The sequence below is a fragment of the Heptranchias perlo genome, chromosome 33, assembly GCF_035084215.1.
Source record: "Heptranchias perlo isolate sHepPer1 chromosome 33, sHepPer1.hap1, whole genome shotgun sequence".
In the NCBI taxonomy this organism is placed as follows: Eukaryota; Metazoa; Chordata; class Chondrichthyes; order Hexanchiformes; family Hexanchidae; genus Heptranchias; species Heptranchias perlo.
Window position 1 is genome coordinate 14,954,689 of NC_090357.1, and position 21,076 is coordinate 14,975,764.

Genomic DNA, 21,076 nt, shown 5'->3' on the forward strand with positions numbered 1-21,076 from the left:
CACTGCTGTAGATTTACGCCCAAACATTGAGGCACAGCACGGCCCAGAGTCACCTGATAACAGCGTGGCTGAGATTTCTGGAGTTTGATGGTGATTTTCTTTTCCCCAAGACCTGCCCTGCGCTCGACCAGTCTCAGTGCACTCGAAATGTTTGTCCCCACACGTTCAGAAGCCAAAGCCGGTGGAATGCCCACCCCAGTTCTGCATAATGGTGGAAGAGAAAGCAGAGGCAAGAAGCTCAGAGAGTGAGTCACCATGGCAGAAAACAGCTGCGCACTCACTACAACTCCCACTGCGGCTTGTTTTATGCCGCATTTTGTATTCTGGAATAGACAAATGAGCTCCGCAGGAAATTTCAACTCAAGTTCCCGTCGGCAAGATCAGTGTAAATGTCAGCGTGCTTTTCTGCGTGAGTGCGATCAGGGAAATTCCAGATCATCCTTACTGTGTAAATATTCAAAGTTGATTAAATGTACATTCATTCCCTGCACTATTGCACTAAAGAAAAGCATTGAGCCTTAAGTGGCTGCAAATGGTTAATTCATTCTCTATCGTTTAGCATGAATGAAAATGCATTGCAACTTGTAATGTCAGCCCATGTTACTGCATTAAAATGAGAAGACTGTGTTCTGACTCTACAATTTATGCTCTGTTGTCACGCTGCATTACAATTATTTCTTAGCTGCTGCGGAAATGATCTGCGCTGACCCTCCCCCCTGCACAAAATCGCACCCAGTCCATGATCTCAGGTGCCACCTTTTGGCAGATCAGCTCAAAACTGCAGTGAGGCCCTTGAATCAATGTATTATTTAGAATTATCTGCCGTGCCAGAAAATCATTTCAATGGTTTTGTGTGGAAACTGCAAACAAATAAAAAAAACATTGTTGCCATTCATGGTCTTGTAACTTGTTTACTCTGTATTTAAAGCTAATCGTACCCAGTAGTCAAAGAAAAGAAGAACTGCTGCTATAGTTGAAAAGATTTCATTAGCATAAGAGATGGCACCTCAGTGTGTCCTCCAGAGAATCCATCAGTTCGCTTTTTTTCATGTTCCAGCTTGGAGCTAGATCTGGTTTTCTATCGCAGAAAAGATCAAGAAATATTTTTCTCTTAATTGATGGCACGTACCGTCACATTCACTGGATTTTCTATGTAACATTCTGAAACAGAAAAAGGAGGCTTATGATGAATGTAAGGTTCATAACACAGTAGAGAACCAGGCTGAATACAGAAAGCACAGAGGAGATCTAAAAAAGAGAATAAGAGGGGCAGAGAAAGAGTATGAGAATAGATTAGTGGCTAACATAAAAGGGAACCCGAAGGTCTTTTATAAACACAAATAGTAAAAGGGTAATCAAAGGAAGTGTGGACCGATTAGGGACAAAAAAAAGAGACCTTCTTGTGCAGGCAAAGGCCATGGCTGAGGCACTAAATGAATACTTTGCATTTGTCTCCACTAGAGAAGAGGATTCTGCCATTGTAGCAGTAAAGGAAGAGGTGGTAGCAACATTGGATAGGATAAAAATAGATAAAGGAGGTACTTAAAAGATTGGCAGTACTTAAAGTGGAAAAAAGCCACCCAGTCCAGATGGGATGCATCCTAGGTTACTGAGGGAAGTAAAAGGTGGAAATTGTGGAGGCTCTGGCCACAATCTTTCAATCCTCCTTAGATATGGGAATGGTGCCGGAAGACTGGAGGATTGCAAATGTTACACCCCTGTTCAAAAAAGGAGAGAGCGATAAACCCGGCAATTACAGGCCAGTCAGTCTAATGTCAACGGTGGGGAAACTTCTGGAAACAATAATCCAGGACAAAATAAATTGCCATTTGGAAAAGTATGGGCTAACAAATGAAAGTCAGCACAGATTTGTTAAAGGAAAATCGTGTTTGACTAATTTAATTGAGTTCTTTGATGAAATAACGGAGGGGGTTGATGAGGGTAGTGCAGTTGATGTTGTATATATGGACTTTCAAAAAGCATTTGATAAAGTACCACATAATCGACTTGTTAGCAAAATTAAAACCCATGGGATTAAAAGGGACAGTAGCAGCATGGATATAAAATTGGCTAGGGGGCAGAAAGCAGAGAGTAGTGGCGAACGGTTGTTTTTTTAGACTGGAGGGAACTATACAGTGGTGTTCCCCAGGGGCCAGTATTAGCATCACTGCTCTTTTTGATATATATTAATGACCTGGACTTGGGTATAGAGGGCATAATTTCAAAAAGTTTGCAGATGACACAAAACTTGGAAATTCAGTAAACAATGTGGAGGACAGTAACAGCCTGCAGGAGGACATAGACAGGCTAGTGAAATGGGCAGACGCATGGCAGATGAATTTTAATGCAGAGAAGTGTGAAGTGATGCATTTTGTTAAGAATGAGGAGAGGCAATATAAACTAAATGATACAATTTTAAGGGGAACAGAGAGACCTGGGGGTGCACATACACAAATCTTTGAAGGTAGCAGGCCAAGTTGAGAAGGCTGTTAAAAAAGCATTTGGGATCCTGGGCTTTATTAATTGAGGTATAGAGTACAAAAGCAAGGATGTTATGCTAAATCTTTACAAAACACTGGTTAGGCCGCAGCTGGAATATTGTGTTCAATTCTGGGCACCATATTTTATGAAAGATGTCAAGGCCTTAGGAGAGAGTGCAGAAGAGATTGACTGGAATGGTACCGGGGATGAGGGAATTCAGTTATGTGAAAAGATTGGAGAAGCTGGAGATGTTCTCCTTAGAACACAGAAGGTTAAGGAAAGATTTGATAGAGGTGTTCAAAATCATGAAGGGTTTTGATAGAGTAAATAAGGAGAAAACGTTTCCAGTGGCAGATTGGTCGGTAAGAAGGGAACACAGATTTACAGTGATCGGCAAAAGAACCAGAGGTGACATGGGAAAACATCTTTTTACACAGCGAGTTGATCTGGAATGCACTGCTTGAAAAGGTGGTGGAAGCAGATTCAATAATAACTTTCAAAAGGGAATTGGATAAATACTTGAAGGGGAAAAAATTACAGGGCTTTGGAGGAAGAGCTAGGGAATGGGACTAATTGGATAGCTCTTTCAAAGTGCTGGCAAAAGCACGATGGGGCTGAATGGCCTCCTCCTGTGCTGCACCTACTATGATACTAGAAATGACTATTGCAAACGGTTACAACAATGACAAAGTGTGCAGTTTATATCATTATTCCTTCGTTGAGATTTATGAATATGCTGAAAAACATAACATTATTGAAAACAAAAATGAGCAAAATATTACTTCACTGAGATTAATGAACCGTTAATGGAATTGTGAGAGCTCAAGTTTTTGAAACTGAGGTTTCTGAGAATGTAATTTTGTTGGCGGCATCTAAAGACCTAGCAGCCAAACATTACGCACCTACAAAAATGATCCTTTAACACTCCTCAAGGAACTGAGCAGCCATTTAACTTTGTTACCTCTAGACTCGATGATTCCAATGCTCTCCTGGCCGGCCTCCCATCCTGCACCCTCCGTAAACTTGAGCTCATCCAAACCTCTGCTGCCTAACTCACACCAAATCCCGTTCACCAATCACCCCTGTGCTCACTGACCTACAGTGGCTCCTGGTCTGGGAACGCATCATTTTAAAAATTCTCATCCTTTTTTTCCAATCCTCCGTGGCCCTCGTCCCTCCCTATCTCTGTAACCTCCTACAACCCTCAGATTTATAGGCTCCTCCAATTCTGGCCTCTTGCGCATCTCCGATTTTAATCGTTCCGCCATTGGAGGCCATGGCTTCAACTGCCTAGGCCCTAACCTCTGGAATTCCCTCCCTAAACCTCTCAGCCTCTCTCTCCTCCTTTATGATGCTCCTTAAAATCGATCTCTTGGACCAAGCTGTTGGTCACCTATTCTGATATCTCCTGATATGGCTCAGTGTCAAATTTTGTTTGATAACACCCGTGAAGCTCCGTGGGACATTTTACTATTTTAAAGGTGCTATATAAATGCAAGTTATTATAAACCTATTGTTTAAATTAGATATCATGCAAGAATACATCTTGTAATAGCTGGAATTTGGTGTGAAAATATTTGGAATTCTCAGAAGGCAACTGCTTAATTAATAAACAGATTTAGACATTGAATAATTATTAGAAAATGTATTAATGGGTAGCAGAGTTTTTACAGTTTCTACCCTGGGATTATGAAGGTTATATTTCAGGACATTTTTACTAGGGCACAACAAGCATTTAACCACAAAACATAAACTACAGGCAAGAATTAATGGATGAGCAAGTATAGAGCCAGGGAAAGGGGAGGAAAAAACAAAAGGGGAGGTCTGTGATAAGGTAGAGGGCAAGAGTGATTAAATGACAAAAGGGATGATGGTGCAAGGCAAGGAAGGCAACATTTAGGCACTTTACAACCTTCTGGACTCAACATTGATTTCAATAACTTCAGATCACAACCATTGTTCCCATTTTTTTGGTCAGCAAGTGCTGGTAATGATTCTGCTGCTGCCATTTACAGCTACTCCTGATCAATCTTTTGTTTCTTAACCTGTCCCATTACCTCCTTCCTTGCCTTGCACCATCATCCCTTTTGTCATTTAATCACTCGTGCCCTCTACGCTATCACAGACCTCCCCTTTTGTTCTTTGCTCCCCTCCCCGGCTCTGAATTTGTTTAAAATCTTTAACTTTTAAAAAAAATATCTTCCAGTTCTGACGAAAGGTCTTTGACCTGAAACGTTATCTCTGTTTCTTTCTCCACAGATGCTGCCTGACTTGCTGAGCTTCTCCAGCATTTTCTGTTTTTATTTCAGATTTCCAGCATCCGCAGTATTTTGCTTTTGAAGAATTAATGGCTGTTGCATCAGCGGTGATTAGCATTAGTGTGGCAATATGAAGCAATGGCCTGATTTAATCACACACGATCAGAGTGTCTGACTATTATTGCCACAGCACATATTGTTGTTTTATTAATATTTTATCATGTTTGTCAGGCCTCATTGACCTGAGTCCAAAGCCACCAATAAAGTCACTGAGAAGGTAATGTGTTGGTAAGTCATGTTGCCTCTGATTTCTTATTATAAATAGGAAAGATATTGGGTTCTGCACTAATCTGAGTACAAGCAGTTACCACATCAGAGAACAGACCAAACAATATCAAAAGAATGCACCACCTCAAACTTACTAATTAAAATAAAATCCAGCATGTCTCATTTGCCAAAGTTTCATTTAAAAAGTGGGATTAAACAGCACCTCACTCAAAATACAATTTCCATAAAAACTCAGAACAAGATCACATTGCATAATAGGAATGGACCTTAAATCTGCAGAGGTTACTAAATAAAACCCTCCTTCTACATGCTCACAAATGTTTTGGCTAATGGCTTGATCATATTTCTATTGCAGGAGAATCCTTTATTACCTTGTTGAAATATTGTTGGCTGCAATGTGTGCATTAGTGACAAATTCAAGATATTAATGAAGACATTGTCTTGATTGGTAAGAACTGCTGTAAGGTTCCTAACTTTATTTGGCTACAATGAGTGATGCCACAAAATTGTACAGGTGACCAAACAAAACTGCATTTTATTCACCTTCCCCCTATTAATTATAGGGCTAGTGATTTATATCTCCTCCCAATGGGGAGGGATGGTTTGATGGTCACATCTGCATGTATATAGAGTGCAGGAATTACTCTAATGGGCTTTTTATAAATATAAAGGAACTTACAGGCCTCAGAGTAGGGTTGGTGTCATTATCATTTGGTGGTTGCAGAGCAGAAATACTATACCACCGTTGAAGTGTTAGCTTGGCTCAACAGGTAGTACTGTTGCTTCTGGATCAGTATGTTGTGCATTGCAATCCTGCTCCAATACTTGAGTACACAATTGAGGCTGACACTTCAGTGAAGTACTGAGGGTGTACTGCATTATTGGAGGTGTAGCCTTTCAGATGAGACATTAACCAAAGGATTTGTTTGGTGGTTCAGGTGAATGCAAATGAGCCATAGCACTATTCAAACAAGAGCAGGGAATGGCCAACATTCCTCCCTCCCTCAAACAACAGGTTAATTGATCATTCATTTAATTGACTGTTTGAGGAATCTTGCTGTATGCAGCAAATTATCTGTTGTATTTGCTTACATAATAATAGTGACTACATTACACTTTGAAGCAATTAATTGGGTGTGAAAAACATTTTGGGATGTACTGACAATGTGAGAAGGCACTGTATAAATAAAAGCTTTTACTTTCTGACTTCCCCGGCATAGAACAATATGAGAACAGTGCATGATATCTAAATGGCATTCGTTCTGTTTTCAAATCTTTTAAATCTTTATTTTCCCTTATGGTGCAGGTGAGGAAATTAGCTTAATTTAGTGAATTACATGGGTGGTCTGTCTACTGCTCTCACTCTGCAGGGATGTCCTGGATTTTCATTTACATATTGTAAACAATTTTACAACACCAAGTTATAGTCCAGCAATTTTATTTTAAATTCACAAGCTTTCGGAGGCTACCTCCTTCCTCAGGTGAACGAATTTTTTTCCACATCGTTCACCTGAGGAAGGAGGTAGCCTCCGAAAGCTTGTGAATTTAAAATAAAATTGCTGGACTATAACTTGGTGTTGTAAAATTGTTTACAATTGTCAACCCCAGTCCATCACCGGCATCTCCACATCATGCATTTACATAGTTATCCAGAGACACAGAATTCTCCACAATGCTGCTCAATTAAGTTCAGTTGCCCTCAGAAGTACAATTGGGACATCTTGCTGCTTAAGACATCATTCTATTCAATTCACCAAGTGTCGTAGCCAGTCATCCAGACTACGAGCAACCTCTTGGGCACAGTTCATAGGATAGGCCTCAACCTGGAGTAGTGATTTTTCTGAGACTAATAGCAAAAAGGTAGGGCCTTTACTGGCTGGAGACCACTATGATTGACCGCTCAGTGGGCAGAGAGTTCATCTCTCAGAATTATAATGGCAGCCCACAGGCCATCTAGGGTAGGTGTCTGAAATTTATGGCCAACAGCCAAGACACTCTCTGTAGTTTAAAAGTCTGGGCCAGCTTAACCAGTGTGCTGTGTCATTTTGCTGGAGGGCTTGTGATGTATATCTCCTGCCATTGGAGAAGGATGGCTGGATGGTCAAATTTACATGTAGGGAGGGCAGAAATTGAGAGCATTTTCAGGACTATGCTTGGAAAAAAATGTAATTGCTTCTTTGCTGTTTTATATAAATCGAGGAGTCCAGGGAAATATATGTCCCACTGTTAAATGGTATGCTGTTTGTTCATCGAGGTTATGTAAAAAAAAAACGCTTATTGCTTTGAACCCCACACCTTAAATTGGTGAGGGTGTTTATCCAGTCCACTGTTCATAAAGAAAGGACAATTCACATGGTGGCATGTGATATATTTTTATACGGGGTATGGAGTAACGGTTCTCGGTTATGATCCCTGGGTCATGCTGTCATTAACCTAGATATTGGGCAGCATTCTGGATCATAAGGGACTTAAGGATCACTTACTGGAGTGACTAGTGACAATGAACCTGATAGAATATTGGGTGTTAAAACACAAAAACTGTGACTGATACAGAGTTTCAGTTACTTCTTTAATGCAGCAGTGTACAGCAAAATGGCTGCTTCCAGAGCAATGTACTAAAAACAAGAGATATGAAAAGTATAGAGAATAAAAATCTAACCTACCAACCCATTTTACATTAAGTACATCTGTAAAACCAGAAATTAATTCAATCTCACCTATATTCAAAATAAAGTAACCAAAAGGTGCAGATCAAAACCAATGGGCAGGACATTACTGTGTAAGAATGATTATTTTTTTTTTGTCTTTTCCTCTGGGCAAGTTACACGGATCAGATTTAATTATCATTTATCAACATGTAACATACTTTCAGGCCTGAGACTGCTATTGCATGTGGACTGTAAAGTTGCTATGGCAACCGTGGAGCCTCATGACCCTGCAGTTCTCTGCTGTGGCTCAATGTGTTCCTGCTGCCTTCCATCAAGGTGTTTCCCCATCAACACTTGGACTGCGAAATCTCACCGTGAATCTAATCTGCACTTGCAGTACATTTGATGGTCTAGAAACTTGAGCGATTGTCAACAATATTCAGCCTTGCATAGAGGCCCACTGGGATTGTAAACATTAATACGCAGGGAAAAATGGAAGCTGAGAAATAGCCTAATCTTTGCTTGGAAGCAGAGCTTGAAAACAAAGCCAAATGTTTAAAGATTGCGCCTGCACATGAAGACCCCTGCTGTTTGAAAAGTTAATTACTTCACTTTTGAATCAGAGGTTAAAGGGCTATTTTCTTGGTTGACATAAGCTGAATTTAAAAACTCTGAACAAGCCAACAAAGATTCACATCTCAAGCACAAGACCAGAGATACTAACCTTCAAGTATTGAAATCAGTGCGATAGCACCTCCAAAACATGTCGGGGTTTGGGGACTCCTCCGTGGGACCCAGTGGTTTCCATTCTTTTTGGATGCAAAAGAATAGTTGCACAGTCACCTGCAGCATTCCACTACCTTGCAAAATTGTCTATTCTTCATGTTGGGCCTAGACAGATGGCGCCAGTGAGCTATTGTCCAGAGAGGGCATTATAGGTAAACCAGATCCTGTACTTGTCCCACATGCAAACATCCACACCCACAGAGACACCCACCCGCACCCACACACAAACAGACAGCCACGCACACAAATAGACAGCCACCCACGCACACAAACACAGATAAGGAGATATGAGCAGAAATGTGGGAAATGGGGCTGACATGGTTGTAGAACCTGTTAACCATAGTGGAGGGGAATCCTTGATTGAGGAAAAAAGACCTATCGGAAGCACTGGTGTGGAAGGTGGCATCGTCAGAACAGATGTGACGGACACGGAGAAACTGGGAGAATGGAATAGAGTCCTTACAGGAAGCGGGATGGGAGGAAGTGTAATCAAGGTAGCTGTGGGAGTCAGTGGACTTATAGTAGATATTGGTTGACAGCCTATCCCCAGAAATGGAGATAGAGAAGTCGAGGAAGGGAAGGGAAGAGTCGGAGATTGACCATGTGAAGGAGAGGGAGGGGTGCAAATTGGAATCAAAGTTGATGAAATTTTCCAGTTTGGGGCGTGAGCAGGAAACAGCACCATCAATGCACTGGAAAAAAAAGAGGTGAGGGAGGGGTCCTGAGCAGGACTGGAACAAATAATGTTCCACGTATCCCATGAAAAGGCAGGCATAGCTGGGACCCATACAGGTTCCCATAGCGACACCTTTTATTTGGAGGAAGTGAGTAGAGTCAAAGGAGAAGTTGTTCAATTATTTATTGTAGATATATTTAGTTCATACAAATCACTGTAGAAAGAACCTTCATACACCCACACAGGACAATCCTCCTTCAGACACTGGACTACCAGACAAATCTGATTGGACACACACAACAACAAAAGCTTTTTTTTAAAAAATCAATTACTCGACCATTCTCTTCCATCCATTTCATTGAAGTACACAACGTGGAGATGCCCAACCTTTTGTGACATGACTATATCGGCAGTAATGTAACAGGAATCTTCCAAATAGCCACAAAAAAAATCATTAAAGTTACAAGGTGTGACTTATTCCCTTAAACAATGTTTCTGAGGAGTCCAAAACTAAAGCTGAGCAAGCAGTTAATTTACGCAATCTGCAATCTACTGACCAGACTGTTTCGTCCTTCACATAACTGAGGGGAGACGACCCTGGCAGGATTGTGGGAACAACCTCAAGCACCAAAGTGGCAAATGTACCGCTTCATTCAGCTGCTGGACCTGTGGACGTTCTTTGTATCCTTCCAGTGATTATTACTCACGAGGTTGCACCTCGAGTGCTTAACATATTTTATGAATTAGTAACAAACTTAACTACTAGATTTTCATTTTACAATATACTTAACTTTCCCATTAAAGGTTTGTTCAATAAATAAATCATTATCATCTTCTACTTTCAGTCCCTTTCCCGCAATGTTGGAAACCAAATACCCATTCAGAACACAACACATAAAACAAACGCTATGGCATGCTTCTGCATCCTGAATTTTCAGCTTCTAAATCATTGTCACATGAGGTACTCATTTATCTTCTGGGCCTTTAATATATGGTTGCAGAATGTGGTTTGCCATATGCTAATTAATTAGTTTAAATATTTTGAATGCAACACAATTTAAGTATATATAATTTTATCAGTATTCCTTTAAATCAAGTGTATAACATAATGTAATCAGTTTAAAAAAATAAAAATTGCACATTACTCAGTCCACTGAAAATGTATTGTGGATTCCTTCAAAGTGAATACCAATTAATCTCTATAATTGTATTGTTTACAGCAGTTTCACATTTGGCAGAAAATATATGGGTTACATAACAGAGTGAGAAGTATTAATGCTCTCTTCAAATGTAACTTATAGAATGTGTTTAGTGACACCTCAAATTGTGAAAAATACCAGTCTTGCTTAGTTTTGTCAGGTCTACTCCAAATAATTGATTTCATTAAGTTATTGTATACTAATCCATTGCAGTTGGGTTTAAATCAATGTGGAAAGTATCAACACATTAATTAACATAGCTGTGACGTTATTGCAGATGGTAACAAATCACTGAGTGCAGTAAGTATACGGTAATATTAGCACCACGATGAATTGGCGTATGTGCCCAAGTTTTCCACTTCCTTGGCGGTTTAAGCAGCTCCCTGGAAGAGCTATCTGTTTCTTTGGTCTGATGGCCTTTCTAACAAAGATGTCTATTTGGTGGATTAGGGCTGCTGTTAACACAGACTCACTGGGCACTGTCAATTATGCTGCAGCTGTACAAAACCCTGGTTAGACCGCACCTGGAGTACTGTGAGCAGTTCTGGGCACCGCACCTTCGGAACGACATATTGGCCTTGGAGGGAGTGCAGCGTAGGTTTACTAGAATGATACCCGGACTTCAAGGGTTAAGTTACGAGGAGAGATTATACAAATTGGGGTTGTATTCTCTTGAGTTTCGAAGGTTAAGGGGTGATCTGATCGAAGTTTATAAGATATTAAGGGGAACAGATAGGGTGGATAGAGAGAAACTATTTCCACTGGTTGGGGATTCTAGGAGTAGGGGGCACAGTCTAAAAATTAGAGCCAGACCTTTCAGGAGTGAGATTAGAAAACATTTCTACACACAAAGGGTGGTAGAAGTTTGGAACTCTCTTCCGCAAATGGCAATTGATGCTGGCTCAATTGCTAAATGAGATAGATAGCTTTTTGGCAACCAAAGGTATTAAGGGATATGGGCCAAAGGCAGGTATATGGAGTTAGATCACAGATCGGCCATGATCTTATCAAATGGCGAAGCAGGCTCGAGGGGCTGAATGTTCCTATGTTCCTATGAGTGCCAAGCTAAACATAACTTGAGCAGTGATTGCTACACAGTTAGGGGCCAATTTACACTCGGGAAAGCTGATGTTTTTAGGACTTACCACCCTGTTAACAAGGTGCATATCCTGACTGCCCCATTAACCCCACTATCTGCCTGCCCCCTATAAGTGCCTGCCTGAAACAAGTGCTAGGCCTCTTTAAATATGCAAAGAGGTGATTGCATTTTAGGAGAGAACTGATCAGAATGTGTGTCATGCACTCTCCCATCAGTTCCACAGGCGATAGAATTGAAGAGGCCCAGCAAACGTAAGTTTGAAATTAATTTTGTGGGGTCAGGAGGAGCAGGATTGCTCCACTAGGCCCGACAAAAATAACGAGGTCCACTGCTGCCCCGGGAACCCCGCTCTGAGATCACGACCACACTCCACTTCCCCCGCACATGCCTTGCTGCCAGCTGGGGGCAGCCTGATATTGGCCAGCTTTAATCCAGCAAGCTTGCATCGGACGCTTGTTTGGAGTCCCGCAGCAAGCCGGTTTCATGTGCCTGAGGTCAGGGCCTCAAAGTCGTGGCCGTCTCTTCATCGTCGGAAGGGGAGGATACCGTCCGTCCACCATTGGTCAAAACCGACCCCTCGGTATTGTTAAATCATGGAAATAGGTGAGAACTTGCAACATGTGGGCTCAAGTAAAGCTTTCAAAAAATAAGGGATAGGATAATTATTCAATAAACGGCACACGGGCTTGATGCCAAGAAAGAAGCAAATGGAGGTGAAAATGGTCCGAATGTATTTTGACCCTAAGTAACAAAGCAACCTCAGAGAGCTGAAATACTTTCCTCATTCCAAATTCCTTCTGTTCATATAACATCAGTATTTTTTTTTTATAAATGAGTGGTTTTTAAAAAAAAGGATTTGTCTCACAAAAATATTGCTGACAAAGCCATAGCTTTTAAGATTTTATGGCATTTTCAAACTATTTACTCTCAGTCACCTGTTGGCAGCAGTGAGGAAATGAAAGACTTTTTCTGGATCTTTTAGCACTGCGTGACACCAATGGCCATCTTGGCCCAGATGCTGTAAAACAAAAGAGGGACCGGGTAGGAGGCGGGTGTAGCAGGGACAGCACCCACCTGATTCGATGAGTGCTGGCGCAGGTGGGACTTCTGGGACCATCCTCATTTTAACAAAAGGTGGTGAGCTCTCATATTGAGCCTGGTTCTGGGTGCTTGGTCGAAGGGGCTGTAAAATTATTAGCCTTAAAAGGCTGATGACCAGAGATGAGGAGAAACTTTAAAGGATATAACCAAATAAAAGTGGCTGCATTTTGGGTTGAAAATTGTGTTGGCACTCAAAAATGCTGAAAATATTCTTAATGCATATTTGAACCTTTTCAAACAAGAAAGTGCCTAGCAATATCCAATCATTGCCATAGTAAAGGCAGAAGCAAGAAACAGGGTCTATGGGTTACTATTGGAGCAATGCAGCATTTAAACATCTTCAGCCTTCACATCCTTGGTATTTCAACTTACATCTCAATTCACCTTGCCCCATCTCCTCTAACTTCCACCCTCCTGCCTTCTCTCAATCTCATCTTCATATAAACTCCCCACCCCATATCCTTGGGCATCTCCTTGACCTCATCATCTCTCATAGCCTCTCCATCGCTAAAGTCTCAATCACTGACATAGCAATCTCCGAACACTTCCACCTTTCCCTTACCACCCACACCCTCTACTCTCCTCCAATTCCACAGTTGTCACTATCCATCCATGGGAAGAACTCAGCCCGAGCTACCTCCCAACGTAACCTGCAAATGACCAACTCACTCTTCTTGTCACAACAACTCTGCTCTTATCTACCAGCTTAATTGGTACCTCACCTCTGCCTGTGATGCCCTTGGTCCCCAGAAAACCAATCTGTGTCCCATCCCTTTTGCTTCCCCTGGTAGAGCCTCCATCTTTGCTCCCTCAAGTCAGAGAGGCACAAACTTAAACGAACCTAGCGTGCAAATGGTCTAGTGATCAAAAACCAGATCTGGCTTGACCACATCAAGCACTAATGTACTTTGTTGTCCTCTGCCAAAACTGATTATTGCTCCAGGATCATACCTATCAGGAAAGATTGAACAGGCTAGGGGTCTTTTCTCTAGAAAAAAAGACTGAGGGGTGACCTGATAGAGGTCTTTAAGATTATGAAAGGGTTTGATAGGTTAAACATACAGTAGACATTTCCACTTGCGGTGAGACCAGAGTTAGGAACCATAAATATAAGATAGTCACTAATAAATCCAATAGGGAATTCAAGAGAAACTTCTTTACCCAGAGAGTGGTTAGAATGTGGAACGGGCGATCACAAGGAGTTGTTGAGGTGACTAGCATAGATGCATTTAAGGGGAAGCTAGATAAACATATGCGGGAGAAAGGAATAGAAGGATCTGCTGGTTGGGTTAGATGAAGTAGGAAGGGAGGAGGCTCGTGTGGAGCATAAAGACCTATTGGGTCAAATGGCCTGTTTCTGCACTGTACATTCCATGTAATTCTATGTAATATTGGAGTGCAAGAAGGCTCCTTTTTTCCATAATCAACTAACTGACTTCTTTATAAACCTGAAGTTGCTCCCACCTCACTTATCACTGCAATTGTTCATTCTCTTCCCTCTTCTTGGTTGGGTATAGACTTAGAGTACAACCTTTAACTAAAACTCCATCCAGACTCATAAATCTTTTGTAATCTCCCTTTATCACAGTGCTTATTTCCATTGTAAAGTCGAGATTTTCTTTGCTGCAGCACTGATGCTGAAGGATACTGTATCGCACTGAGATAGTGTTATTATATCCTCATTGTATAATTCAGCATTAAGCTATATTAATTCTGTGCGAGTTTAAGAGAAATAAACATAATTATATATGTGATGTAATTTCAAAGAATTGGAGCATTGAAAACTCTTGAAAATTTGTTATTTCCCACTGTTGATTTCATGTTTCCATTCAATTCAGTAGGATGAACTGCAACTGATTTTATCAAATTCAAAGTAACAGGGAGCAAATGAGTTTAAAATCAGAATTACTCAGGGGTTTATATTCATGTGATGATAAATCTTTCAATTTTTGAGAACACTGCATAGTTAATCTGAAACAATCATTCCCTTTATTATCGACTTATTGACTTGTAAGAGCAAGCACACTATCTGACAGGAAACTCAAATTCTAAGATCCCAGCAACTTGAAGCAAGAGGACACAACGCTAAAGACTTCTAAAGTAATGTACTTGCAGAATCACAGACTGAAATTGCAATTACTTAAAACAGTTCAATTTCCTTTCACTCTGTGCCTCAAACTATGTTCAAGAACTCTCTCTGAATTGAACCTCTACTGCTATAAAACCAATGAAAGTGTTATTCCCAGGTGTCGCGATGAAACAGATGGCTGGCTGACCAAGTGCTGTGGATTGGAATGGTCGGATGCAGGTTGGCAGCTGTTGGTGATTTTACCTTACAGTGTGGTTTCACTGCAGTGAGGCTCTGCTGGCTGCCTGAAGCTGCTCCCACCATTTACATTTCCACCTGGCAGCAGATCTCCACCAGGCATGGTCAGAAGTAGAGCTGGTGAATCAGTGCCAGCTCATCAGGCCCAGAAAGTGTGGGTTTCTATAACCTGTGGAGCGAGATAGGTCAGGCAGTTTATATTTCTAACTGCCACAGGAAACTGAATATTTGCAGTTGGCTGTGGTTTTTAAATGTAGAAAAAAAAAGACTAACATTTATATAGCGTCTTTTATGACCCCAGGATATCTCAAAAGTGCTTTACAGCCAATGAAGTACTTTTTTTTGAAGTGTAGTCATGGCAGCCAATTTACACACAGCAAGGTCCCACACACAGCAATGTGATAATGACCAGATATTTTTTTTTTTTTTTTAAAGTGATGTTGGTTGAGGGATAAATATTGGCCAGGATACCAGGTAGTACACCCTGCTCTTCTTCAAATAGTGCCATGGGATCCTTTACATCCATCTGAGAGAGCAGACGTCTTGGTTTAACATCTCATCCGAAAGGCAGCACCTCCAGCAGTGCAGCACTCCCTCAGTACTGCACTCAAGTGTTAGCCTACATTTTGTGCTCAAATATCTGGAGTGGGACTTGAACACACAACATTCTGACTCAGAGGCGAGAGTGCTACCACTGAGCTATAGTGCACCTGGAGTCCCCAGGGAGTGCATTCCCAGTGTCAGTCACATATTAGAGTGATGGGCAGATTAGTCAGTTAGGTTGCAGCAGGACTGTGTCAAACATCAAAAATTATGCCTCAGATCCCAGATTACCCGTGAGCAATGCCACAGGAGATCGACTAGTTATTCATTTAGTCACACCAGGAAAAACAGTTCAAAGGTGACTGGATGAAATGTATCTTCAATAAAACAATAATGGCCTTGTTTTGCTAAATGGACTGTGATGAACTTGTATGTGTTCAGTTGATAAATAGTCAATTCTACCAATGTCCTGTCAATCCTCAATTTGATGAAATATTACACAAGGTTTTTATTGCTAAATAAATCACACCACTGTAATCACAATTGCAAATATGCTTTACAGATTATAACCATTTTCATGGTCTGTTGATAGCAAAGGTTAACTAATACTTAATACATATTTCCAAATGTATTACATTAATTACACTAGTAAATACTTTTAGGATAGGGGACTCTTTAAAGCCCCATATTATATCACGTCAACTGCCAGTCAGCCAAGAAGCAGCTAATTGACACTTTGTTAAATTAACCATTTTGATTTGTTTTATTTCTACTCATCAAATTGGGGGGATGGAATATTCCTTTCATATTTAACACCCAGTACCTGCATTTGGGGCTCTCAGATCAGGTACAGCATGAGCTGAATTAACCCCTAAAGCATTACTCATTGCGTGGTAGAATTAAAAGTCAGAAGTATGGTATATCATTTTCATGCTCTTGCAAATCAGATGAAAATGCCATACCAATCTTCCGACTATTCCTCCCAACAAGATTTGCTGAGCAATTTTCATGTCAGTACTACTTTAACATACACTTTTATTTCTATAGTTGGATTCATCAGATGTTTCACATATTTGTGTTATAAAACCCATTGCACTGTATGGCATTGAGATTATGTTTAAAACTTATATTTCTCAATAAAGCTTCCGGTAAAAGGTTTCAAAGAATTTTTTAATAACTTAACAGTAAATGCCTCCTAATTAAATAAAACTTTGCAGGAATATACATTGCAACATTAGTAATATGTTTCTCAAAACCAAAATACTGCAGGGATGCTGGAAATCTGAAGTAAAAACAGAAAATGCTGGAGAAGCTCAGCAAGTCAGGCAGCATCTGTGGAGAAAGAAACAGAGCTAACGTTTCAGGTCGAAGACCTATCGTCAGAACGGGAAGATGTTAAAAAGTTAACATTTTTAAGCAAGTACAGATCCAGGGGGGTGGGAGGGAGGGAGGGGAGGAAAGAATAAAAGGGAAGATCTGTGATAGGGTAGAGGGCACGAGTGATTAAATGACAAAAAGGGAAGATGGTGCAAGGCAAGGAGGGTGGTAATGGGACAAGTTAAGAAAGAAAAGATTGATCAGGAGTAGCTGTAAATGACAGCAGCAGAACCATTACCAGCACTAGCTGACTGAAAAAATGGGAACGATGGTTATGATCTGAAGTTATTGAAATCAGTGTTGAGTCCAGAAGTTGTAAAGTGGAGTTGGCGGAAATGGCAAAGGATGAAACGTTGAATGTGGAGGCTGGTGGAGTGGAAGGTGAGGTCAAGAGGGACCCTAACATGGTTCTGGGAGGGAAGGGAAGGGGTGAGGGCAGAAGTACGGGAAATAGGATGGACACGGTCGGGGGCCCTGTCAACGAGTGGAGAGGAATCCTCAGTTGAGGAAAAAGGAAGGCATATCAGAAGCACTAGTGCGGAAGGTGGAATCGTTAGAACAGATGTGACGGACGCGGAGAAACTGGGAGAAGGGAATAGCGTCCTTACAGGAAATGGAGTGGGAGGAAGTGTAACCAGGGTAGCTGTGGGAGTTAGTGGGCTTATAATAAATATTGGTTGACAGCCTACCCCCAGAAATGGAGATAGAGAAGTCGAGGAAGGGAAGGGAAGAGTCAGAGATTGACCATGTGAAGGCGAGGGAAGGATGGAAATTGGAAGCAAAGTTGATGAAATTTTCCAGTTTGGGGCGAGAGCAGGAAACGGCATCGATACAGCCATCAATGTACCGGAAAAAGAGGTGAGGGAGGGGACCAGAGTAGGACTGGAACAAGAAACGTTCCATGTATCCCACAAAAAGGCAGGCATAGCTGGGACCCATATGGGTTCCCATAGCGACACCTTTTATTTGGAGGAAGTGAGTGGAGTCAAAGGAGAAGTTGTTCAACGTAAGAACAAGTTCAGCCAGGTGGAGGAAGCGGAGGGCCCACAGGCCATCCTGGTGGGGGATGGAGGTGTAAAGGGACTGGACGTCCATGGTAAAAAGGAGATGGTTAGGGCCAGGGAACTGGAAACTGTTAAAGTGGCAGAGGGCGTCAGAAGAGTTGTGGATGTAGGTTGGAAGAGACTGAACAAGTAATATGTTTCTGTTCATAATTTATTGCATAAATTGAGGGGTGTGTATTGCACTTTAGTCAGCAAGTAGTATCAAGCTTTCTCAAGACATATTTTGCATGGTTCAGATGCACTTGAAAGCTTCTTCTGTTCTCTTCTAGCAACGTGCCTTTGACCTGTACCCTGACAATACTGCTTATATTGTTCCATGATGTGGAGATGCCGGTGATGGACTGGGGTTGACAATTGTAAACAATTTTACAACATCAAGTTATAGTCCAACAATTTTATTTTTAATCCCACAAGCTTTCGGAGGCTTCCTCCTTCCTCAGGTGAACGGTGTGGAAATAACATTTTCGAATCCTTCGCATTTTAAAATCACAGAACAATGCCTGGTGATTACTGCCCGTTGCCAAGGCAATCACAGTGAGCAGACAGAAAGGTGTCACCTAAAATGGCCACCGAATATACAAACCCCCAAAAACAAAAGAGAGAGAGAGAAGGAAGACAGTCAATGACCCGTTATATTAAAAACAGATAACATTTGTTCGCTGGTGGGGTTACGTGTAGTGTGACATGAACCCAAGATCCCGGTTGAGGCCGTCCTCATGGGTGCGGAACTTGGCTATCAATTTCTGCTCGACGATTTTGCGTTGTCGTGTGTCTCGAAGGCCGCCTTGGAGTATGCTTACCCGAAGGTCGGTGGCTGAATGTCCATGACTGCTGAAGTGTTCCCCGACAGGGAGAGAACCCTCCTGTTTGGCGATTGTTGCACGGTGTCCGTTCATCCGTTGTCGCAGCGTCTGCATGGTCTCGCCAATGTACCATGCTCTGGGGCATCCTTTCCTGCAACGTATGAGGTAGACAACGTTGGCCGAGTCACAGGAGTATGAACCGTGCACCTGGTGGGTGGTGTCCTCTCGTGTGATGGTGGTATCTGTGTCGATGATCTGGCATGTCTTGCAGAGGTTACCGTGGCAGGGTTGTGTGGTGTCGTGGACGCTGTTCTCCTGAAGGCTGGGTAATTTGCTGCGAACGATGGTTTGTTTGAGGTTGGGTGGCTGTTTAAAGGCGAGTAGTGGAGGTGTTTTTTTTTTTTTATTCATTCACGGGATGTGGGCGTCGCTGGCAAGGCCGGCATTTATTGCCCAACCCTAATTGCCCTCGAGAAGGTGGTGGTGAGCCGCCTTCTTGAACCGCTGCAGTCCGTGTGGTGACGGTTCTCCCACAGTGCTGTTAGGAAGGGAGTTCCAGGATTTTGACCCAGCGACAATGAAGGAACGGCGATATATTTCCAAGTCGGGATGGTGTGTGACTTGGAGGGGAACGTGCAGGTGGTGGTGTTCCCATGCGCCTGCTGCCCTTGTCCTTCTAGGTGGTAGAGGTCGCGGGTTTGGGAGGTGCTGTCGAAGAAGCCTTGGCGAGTTGCTGCAGTGCATCCTGTGGATGGTGCACACTGCAGCCACAGTGCGCCGGTGGTGAAGGGAGTGAATGTTTAGGGTGGTGGATGGGGTGCCAATCAAGCGGGCTGCTTTATCTTGGATGGTGTCGAGCTTCTTGAGTGTTGTTGGAGCTGCACTCATCCAGGCAAGTGGAGAGTATTCCATCACACTCCTGATGTGTGGGGATGGCCATAGCGAGGTGTTCGTCGTCATTGATGACATGTTGAAGGCTGCGGAGAACTTGGCGTAGTTTCTCCGCTCGGGGGAAGTACTGGACGACGAAGGGTACTCTGTTGGTTGCGTCCCGTGTAGGATGTAGACATGCGTAGGATGTAGACATCCTACGCACTCTCATCCCACGCACTCCCCGCGTGGGAGACTTCTACTGCCTCCCAAAGATACACAAAGCCAACACACCTGGACGTCCTATCGTATCAGGCAATGGAACCCTGTGTGAGAATCTCTCTGGATACATCGAGGGCATCCTGAAACCCATCGTGCAGGGAACCCCCAGCTTCTGTCGCGACACTACAGACTTTCTACAAAAACTCAGCACCCACGGACCTGTTGAACCAGGAACACTTCTCACCACGATGGATGTCTCGGCACTCTACACCAGTATCCCCCACGATGACGGCATCGCTGTGACAGCATCAATACTCAACACCAACAACAGCCAATCTCCAGACGCCATCCTACAACTCATCCGCTTCATCCTGGATCACAATGTCTTCACCTTCAATAACCAGTTCTTTACCCAAACACACGGAACAGCCATGGGGACCAAATTCGCACCCCAATACGCCAACATTTTCATGCACAAGTTCGAGCAGGACTTCTTCACTGCACAGGACCTCCAACCAACACTACACACCAGATACATCGACGACATTTTCTTTCTATGGACCCACGGTGAGGAATCACTAACGAGACTACACGATAACATCAACAAGTTCCATCCCACCATTAAGCTCACCATGGACTACTCCTCAGAATCAGTTTCTTTCTTGGACACACGAATCTCCATCAAAGACGGGCACCTCAGCACCTCACTCTACCGCAAGCCCACGGACAACCTCACGATGCTCCACTTTTCCAGCTTCCACCCTAACCACGTCAAAGAGGCCATCCCCTATGGACAGGCCCTGCGAATACACAGGGTCTGCTCAGACGAGGAGGAACGCGATGGACACCTACAGACGCTGAAAGACGCCCTAGTAAGAACGGGATATGATGCTCGACTCATCGATCGACAGTTCCGACGGGCCACAGCTAAAAATCGCGTAGACCTCCTCAGAAGACTAACACGGGATGCAACCAACAGAGTACCCTTCGTCGTCCAGTACTTCCCCGGAGCGGAGAAACTACGCCATGTTCTCCGCAGCCTTCAACATGTCATCAATGACGACGAACACCTCGCTATGGCCATCCCCACACCTCCACTACTCGCCTTTAAACAGCCACCCAACCTCAAACAAACCATCGTTCGCAGCAAATTACCCAGCCTTCAGGAGAACAGCGTCCACGACACCACACAACCCTGCCACGGTAACCTCTGCAAGACATGCCAGATCATCGACACAGATACCACCATCACACGAGAGGACACCACCCACCAGGTGCACGGTTCATACTCCTGTGACTCGGCCAACGTTGTCTACCTCATACGTTGCAGGAAAG

At 42.7% G+C, this 21,076-nt stretch overlaps 1 long non-coding RNA gene across 1 annotated transcript; it reads right to left on the bottom strand.

Moving 5' to 3' along the window:
- Window positions 1–224: 224 nt before the first annotated feature.
- Window positions 225–9,815, bottom strand: LOC137301314 (uncharacterized). The gene is made up of 3 exons (XR_010958271.1): window positions 9,695–9,815; window positions 8,400–8,484; window positions 225–1,161 (listed from the first exon to the last, which is right to left on the bottom strand). It is a non-coding gene; the product is annotated as an uncharacterized lncRNA (long non-coding RNA).
- Window positions 9,816–21,076: the final 11,261 nt, after the last annotated feature.